Source organism: Protobothrops mucrosquamatus, unplaced genomic scaffold (genome assembly GCF_001527695.2).
Source record: "Protobothrops mucrosquamatus isolate PMUCROS unplaced genomic scaffold, P.Mucros_1.0 scaffold_49, whole genome shotgun sequence".
Classification (NCBI taxonomy): domain Eukaryota; kingdom Metazoa; phylum Chordata; class Lepidosauria; order Squamata; family Viperidae; genus Protobothrops; species Protobothrops mucrosquamatus.
In genome coordinates this window covers 56,405-62,554 of record NW_015386125.1, presented here as the reverse complement: position 1 = coordinate 62,554, position 6,150 = coordinate 56,405, and positions in this window count along the sequence as shown.

Sequence of the window (6,150 nt, the reverse complement as noted above, 5' to 3'; positions counted from 1 at the left end):
CTGTGTCCCGGCCTGAAGCCCGACTGGTATGGGTCTAGATAATCTGCTTCCTCCAGGTGCCGCGGGAACTGCCATGCAACCACACTCTCAACAACCTTCGCCGTGAAGCGAAGGTTGGAGACCGGGCGATAATTGGCCAACTCATCTGGGTCCAGGGAGGGCTTCTTGAGGAGGGGCCTCACCACGGCTTCCTTTAGGGCTTCCTTGGACTATGAAATTTTGCTTGACAAACAACTTTTACTAGAAAGACTTATTATAAACATATGAAAGAGATTGATGAAGACCAGGAAAAGATTCTTTCCATGTTGAAAGCAATACATGAAACCATTCTCTTAGCTTGTGATAGAATGAGATCTAACATAAAAGATCAAGATGGCAGCTTAGATACACAAATCCAAACTTTGACTACAACCAAAGAACCAACAATGCAGAAGATAACAGAAGAAGTGGGACAATCAAATACTAAGACAGAGGACTCAATTGACCAACAAATACAGCTGATGAAAAATCCAGAAAAAGAAGTGACAACACTGAAAATGGAAATGATTTTCTATATAAATCAGAAGAAATTTGAGAAAGAAGAACAGATTGAATAGAAGACAAATATATCAGAACTAACAGGGAGACCATTTAACGAATACAAATGGGCTAGTCCTTCCAGAAAACTGGCAATTAAATGGTCTCATTCATTTCAAATAACACTAGCCACAGAACAGCTGATTGGCATAGTAGTCATCAAGGTCCATTTCTGCTATCAAACAACTCACAATATTTCAGAAAATTTAATAATCAGCTCTCACAAGCTGTTCTGGAAACTTCTAGCACATCTTTGGTTAAAAGCCCATTTTTCTCGAATACAGGAGAAGCCCTTTTCTTATATTGTACACAGGCTTTGACCATACTACTCCCTTGAGTTGTATTTGGCTCCCACTTTCTCAGTGTTTAGGAATGATTTTAGTATGCATTGTTGTTTTAGATTTTAGATTTTGCTTTGAGCTCTCATCAGAGCAGATGGATATAAATCAAATACATAAATAGTCGGATTTTCCAGATATGATGTTTGAGTTATATTTCTTTTTGTTTGTTTATGAAACAATATGTACTAAGCGTGTATCATGATTTTTACACTTTCAGGTCTGGTTGATGGGAACAAAGCAATTATAAATGGGACAATATAAAAAAAATGTAGCTAGATATATTTATTTTATATGCCATCTTCTTTTTCCCTTTGTTATAGCAAAAACTTCTGTACAGCCGTCATGAAATAACTCTGAATGAAGATGAGAAGCAAAATAAAGAAATTTTTCACAGAACTATGAGGAAAAGACTTGAATCTTTCAAGAGCACAAAACTATGTTTGAATCATCATAAGAAACTAAACAAAATTCCCAAGAAACACCGTGGCGAAAAAGGGGTAAGACCGAACATTTAAGATTACCTAAGCAAAACCTAAAAACAAAGGGAAATAGACCAATAGCATCAACTTTATTTGTTTAGCATGCTTACTATATGTCCTGCTTTCACCATCACCATATTTTTGAGACTTATCTGTTTTAATCTTCATCATAAGATTGGTTTGGCAGTCTGTAATGGATTCCTGTCAATCTTTAAACACAGATGCATTGTTACCACTAGGCCAGTGGACCTCTCTATAAGCAAGTTCATTTCTGATATACAGCACTACACTACCTCTCTCTTCCTGCCTGTCCCCCTGAAACAAGGTGTATCCATCCACCAGATATATACCATGTTTCAGTAATCCCTATTATGTCATACTTGCTTTGCTTCCTCATGATATCTAGTTAATCCTATTTGTTTACTATACTTTTTGAATTAGGTGGAAACATTTACGATATGGTAGTCTATTTGTATTCATCTAATATGTTATGTCTTTATTTTTCTTGTTTCTTCATTAAATAATAATTTGCATGCATTATACTTTTCTGCTCTATTAATCCATTACTAGTCAATTCATTATTCACCAAAAGACTATAAATGAGCTAGAGCAGTGAGCTGAAATGAATAGGATGGAATTTAATTTATGGCAGGGGATGGGGAACAGAGGTGTGACAATCTCTCTTCTCATCAATGACCAGAAATAATTTCTTCAAAGGCCACCAAAAAAAAAACCCCTTCTTGTGGGTACATAGAATTGCACTCACAAGAAAATAAGTGAATAGAGAAAAGACTGGACTTGGAGAGAAGACTTTGTGGAAAACAATGTTTTATTTGGATGTAAAGTTCACTCTGATCAGTTCAGCTAAGTAATATGGTTATCTCTTCTCTCCATAAACTATACTGTTTTTTTATTTTTCAGTATTAACTGCGTACTTCTTTTGGCCATTAACTGTGCAGTTGAAAGATATAATTGCAAAATGAATTAGGTGCAAGTCAATTTGCAAACATTTTTTTCTCCAACCACAAGTGCTGCGGATTTATAAGGATTATAATCTCTGAATTATACTTTATATTTTATATGAACTAAATAATATTCACACAAGAATATACAACAAAATTGAAGAGCGTCTAAATAACACACAATTTGGTTTCAGAAACAATCTTGGTACACGAGATGCGCTGTTCAGCATCCAGGTTCTTGTACAGCATTGTAGAGATGTCAGTCACAGTGTTTACATGTGCTTCATTGATTTCGAAAAAGCTTTTGATAAAATAAGACACAGCAAACTATTAGAAATCCCAAAACAAGGGGGATTAGATGACAAAGACATCCAAATAATAAAGAATCTGTATTGGCATCAGGTAGCAAATGTGAGACTAGGCCAAAAATACTCACTGATGCAGAAATAAGAAGAGGGTCAGACAGGGATGTATTCTGTCTCCATTGTTGTTCAATATCTACTCTGAGTCAATCTTCAACGAGGCACTGGAGAACATCGATGCTGGCATCAAAGTAAATGGTGTTTGGATCAACAACTTAAGATATGCTGATGATACAGTTCTGTTTGCCAGTAAGCATGAAGACCTTCAGCTCCTCATCAACAGAGTCACAGAAATATCTGAAAAATACGGCTTGAAGCTTAATACCTCAAAAACCAAGATCATGGTCATCAGCAAACAACCCATTAATTTACCACCAATAAATTCAGAAGGAATACCACTAGAAAAAGTTGAAAGGATCACACACCTCGGTTCCAATTTACATGAAAGCTGGGACATGACCGTTGAAGTAAAGACAACGATAGAAAAAGCTTGAACAGCATTCTTCAAAATGAAAAAGGTCTTCTGCAGTCACGACATAAGCCTAAGACTGAAAATCAGGCTTGTCAGATGCTATATTTTTTCTATCCTGCTCTATGGAGTAGAGAGTTGGTCTCTGACAGAAGGCCACCTGAAGAGACTAGAAGCATTTGAAATGTGGATTGACAGGTGGCTGTTACGTATAAGCTGGGTTGACAAGATCAGAAATGAGGAGGTGATAAGCCGCCTGGGAAAGCCAAGGGAAATCATCAAAACAATTAAAAAATGGAAATTAGAATATTTCGGACATATGATGCGACACCCAGAAAAATATGGCATACTCCATTTAATCCTCCAGGGAAAGATTGAAGGCAAACGAGGTCCAGGCAGAAGAACGTCGTGGCTTCAAAATCTAAGGGACTGGTTTGGACAAAACTCAGCAGCACTTTTTCGTGCGGCTGCTGATAAAAACAGGATCGCCAACACGATCGCCAATGTCCAATAATGGATATGGCACAAGAAGAAGAAAAAGAAGAAATAATCCTGAATGAACTGAATATGAAATTTTATATATATTGAACATATATGTATATGTACATTGAATGATCCTAAGAAAACTGAACAATCATTTAATCAAGACTTATTTACACTATAAGTCTTTGCTTACATTCTAGATTCTCTGGCTGTTACAAACTAAGATTGTTTACTCTAATCACAAAGCAAGACTGCAAACTTATGAGGATTGTAAACTAATTTAGGAGGATTGTAAAACTGCCATAAATTTCAATAAGACATTGTAGATTCTATTCATCTGCAATTACCACTCTACTTTTATCTATACAGACTACAAGATTTTTCAAGGAAAGAACCTCTTCAGTATTAATTGCAAACTACTATAATCTTTTACACTAACTACAAGCTGGTATTTCATTTTTTTCCTGTCAGCTGAAATATTATTTTTTCCTTTCATCTTTTATTCATCTATTATTTTTTAATACTTCCGTGGGTTACAAACTGAATCTAGAGGGCAACCCCCACATTAGCCACAGAGGGACCATAAGGAGAACTAAGACCTCCTTGAACTAAGGAGAAATTTCCTGACAGTGATAACCGGTGGAACTACTTCTCTTCAGAAGTTGTGGCTGCTCCACCATGGAAGGTTTTTAAGAAGAGACCAAATAGTCACTTGTCCGGAATTGTATAGGGCAGTTATGGTGAACTTTTAGAGACCGAGTGCCGAAACTGCAACCCAAAACCCACTTATTTATCGCCAAGTGCCAGGTGGGCATGGCCCATTGGGTGGGTGTGGCCAGGGTGGGCATGGCCACCTCAATGTTGCTCATGGGGAGGGTGGCTTGTGGGGGCTGGGCAGGGTTGGGGGAGATCCAGGAGGTTTCTGGCCAGTGGGGGAGTGGGCAGGAGGCTCCAGCCAAGGTGGCTCCAGATACCCAGTGGCCCCTTGCTTCCCTCCTCCCCTGCGTGGCCAGCCGATTGAGGGGCTCAGAGCAGCAGCCACTGAAACTCACCACTGGTCGCTCATGTTCACTTCCTCTCTGCACCAAATGCTGCTCCCACCAAAACTTGCTCCTTTTGTAGCCTCTCCCCACCCAGCTCTTGCAGCTTTCCCAGACTCCGCATGCATGGAGGGGGAGAGGGGAGCAGTCCGGCCCTGCGTCCCTCTGTCTGTGGCAATGGCGCGTGCCCACAGGGATGGCTCTGCGTGCCACCTGTGGCATGTGTGCCATAGGTTTGCCACCATGTGTATAGGGTTTCCTACATCAGGGCTTTTCAACCAATGGTACGGGTACCACCTGTGGTACATTGGCACCTGGCAGGTGGTACGCGACCATCCTAGAAAAGTGGTAGCGGGGGAGGGGAATGAGCTGAACTGGTGGCAGCACCGCACAAGCCTGAGCGAGAGATGGCTGGAGCTGCAGGGCTGTCAGGACTCAGTGGAAGCGCCCGGATCAGTGCCACTTTCCAGCTGATCGTTGCTTCTTCGGGGCTGTCAGTGGAAGTGCCAGGATCAGCGCCAGGCTCCAGCTGGAGCTCGGCGCTAATCCTGGTCCTTCTGCTGAGCCCTGAAGAAGCACCAATCAGCTGGAAAGCAGCACTGATCCTGACGCTTCTGCTGAGCCCAGAAGAAGCGCTGATCAGCTGGAATGTTGCAGCATCTCCAGGGTCTTGTGATTTACATTCAGATGCTTGGCAACTGATTCATATTTATGACGGTCACAATGTCCCAGGGTCATGTGAAGTGACCAAAACCTGCTGCAACCACCCAGCAGACGGGAGGGAATAAAAACCAAACACCCCCCACCCCACCCCCGCTGCAAATCCTCAACAGAAATGCTCACAGCAATGAAAACCTTGGACAGGAGGAAGAGCGCCACCGGGTGGGCAGGCAGGGGTCTTGCTTGGCTGTGGCTTGGGGGGCACTTTTTTCAGTGTCATTGTATAAAACTTTAGTTTAATTTTTTTTTTAAAATCTTCTAAATTCTTGGAAATTTTGAAAATGAAAAATTATATTTTAAATGAATTTCTAGAATTTTTTGAAAAGGAATCCATTTACATTTTTAAATTTATTTTTTAAAAAATTGAAATTTTGAAATGATTTACAATTTTTAAATTTTTGATTCAAAATTTTTGAAAATTTTGGGAAAATTTTTTTACATTTTTGAACTTTGTGAAAACTTTTCAAATTTTAAATTTTTAAATGAACTAGTCATGAAAAGAAACAATGTCATGGAAAAAGAGACTTTTACTATTGTGATTTGCAAAATATGTTCCATGTGCCGTATGTACTCACGCTGTAAGGACCCACCCCACTTTGCATCTTAAGAAGACAGAACTCTTGGAATATTTCTTCCAACAGGCATCTTTATTAAGAGAAAGCTGGTTGCAGGCATTCTAGACAGGACTTGGGGTCCAAGCTCTCCCATTCAAGGTTTT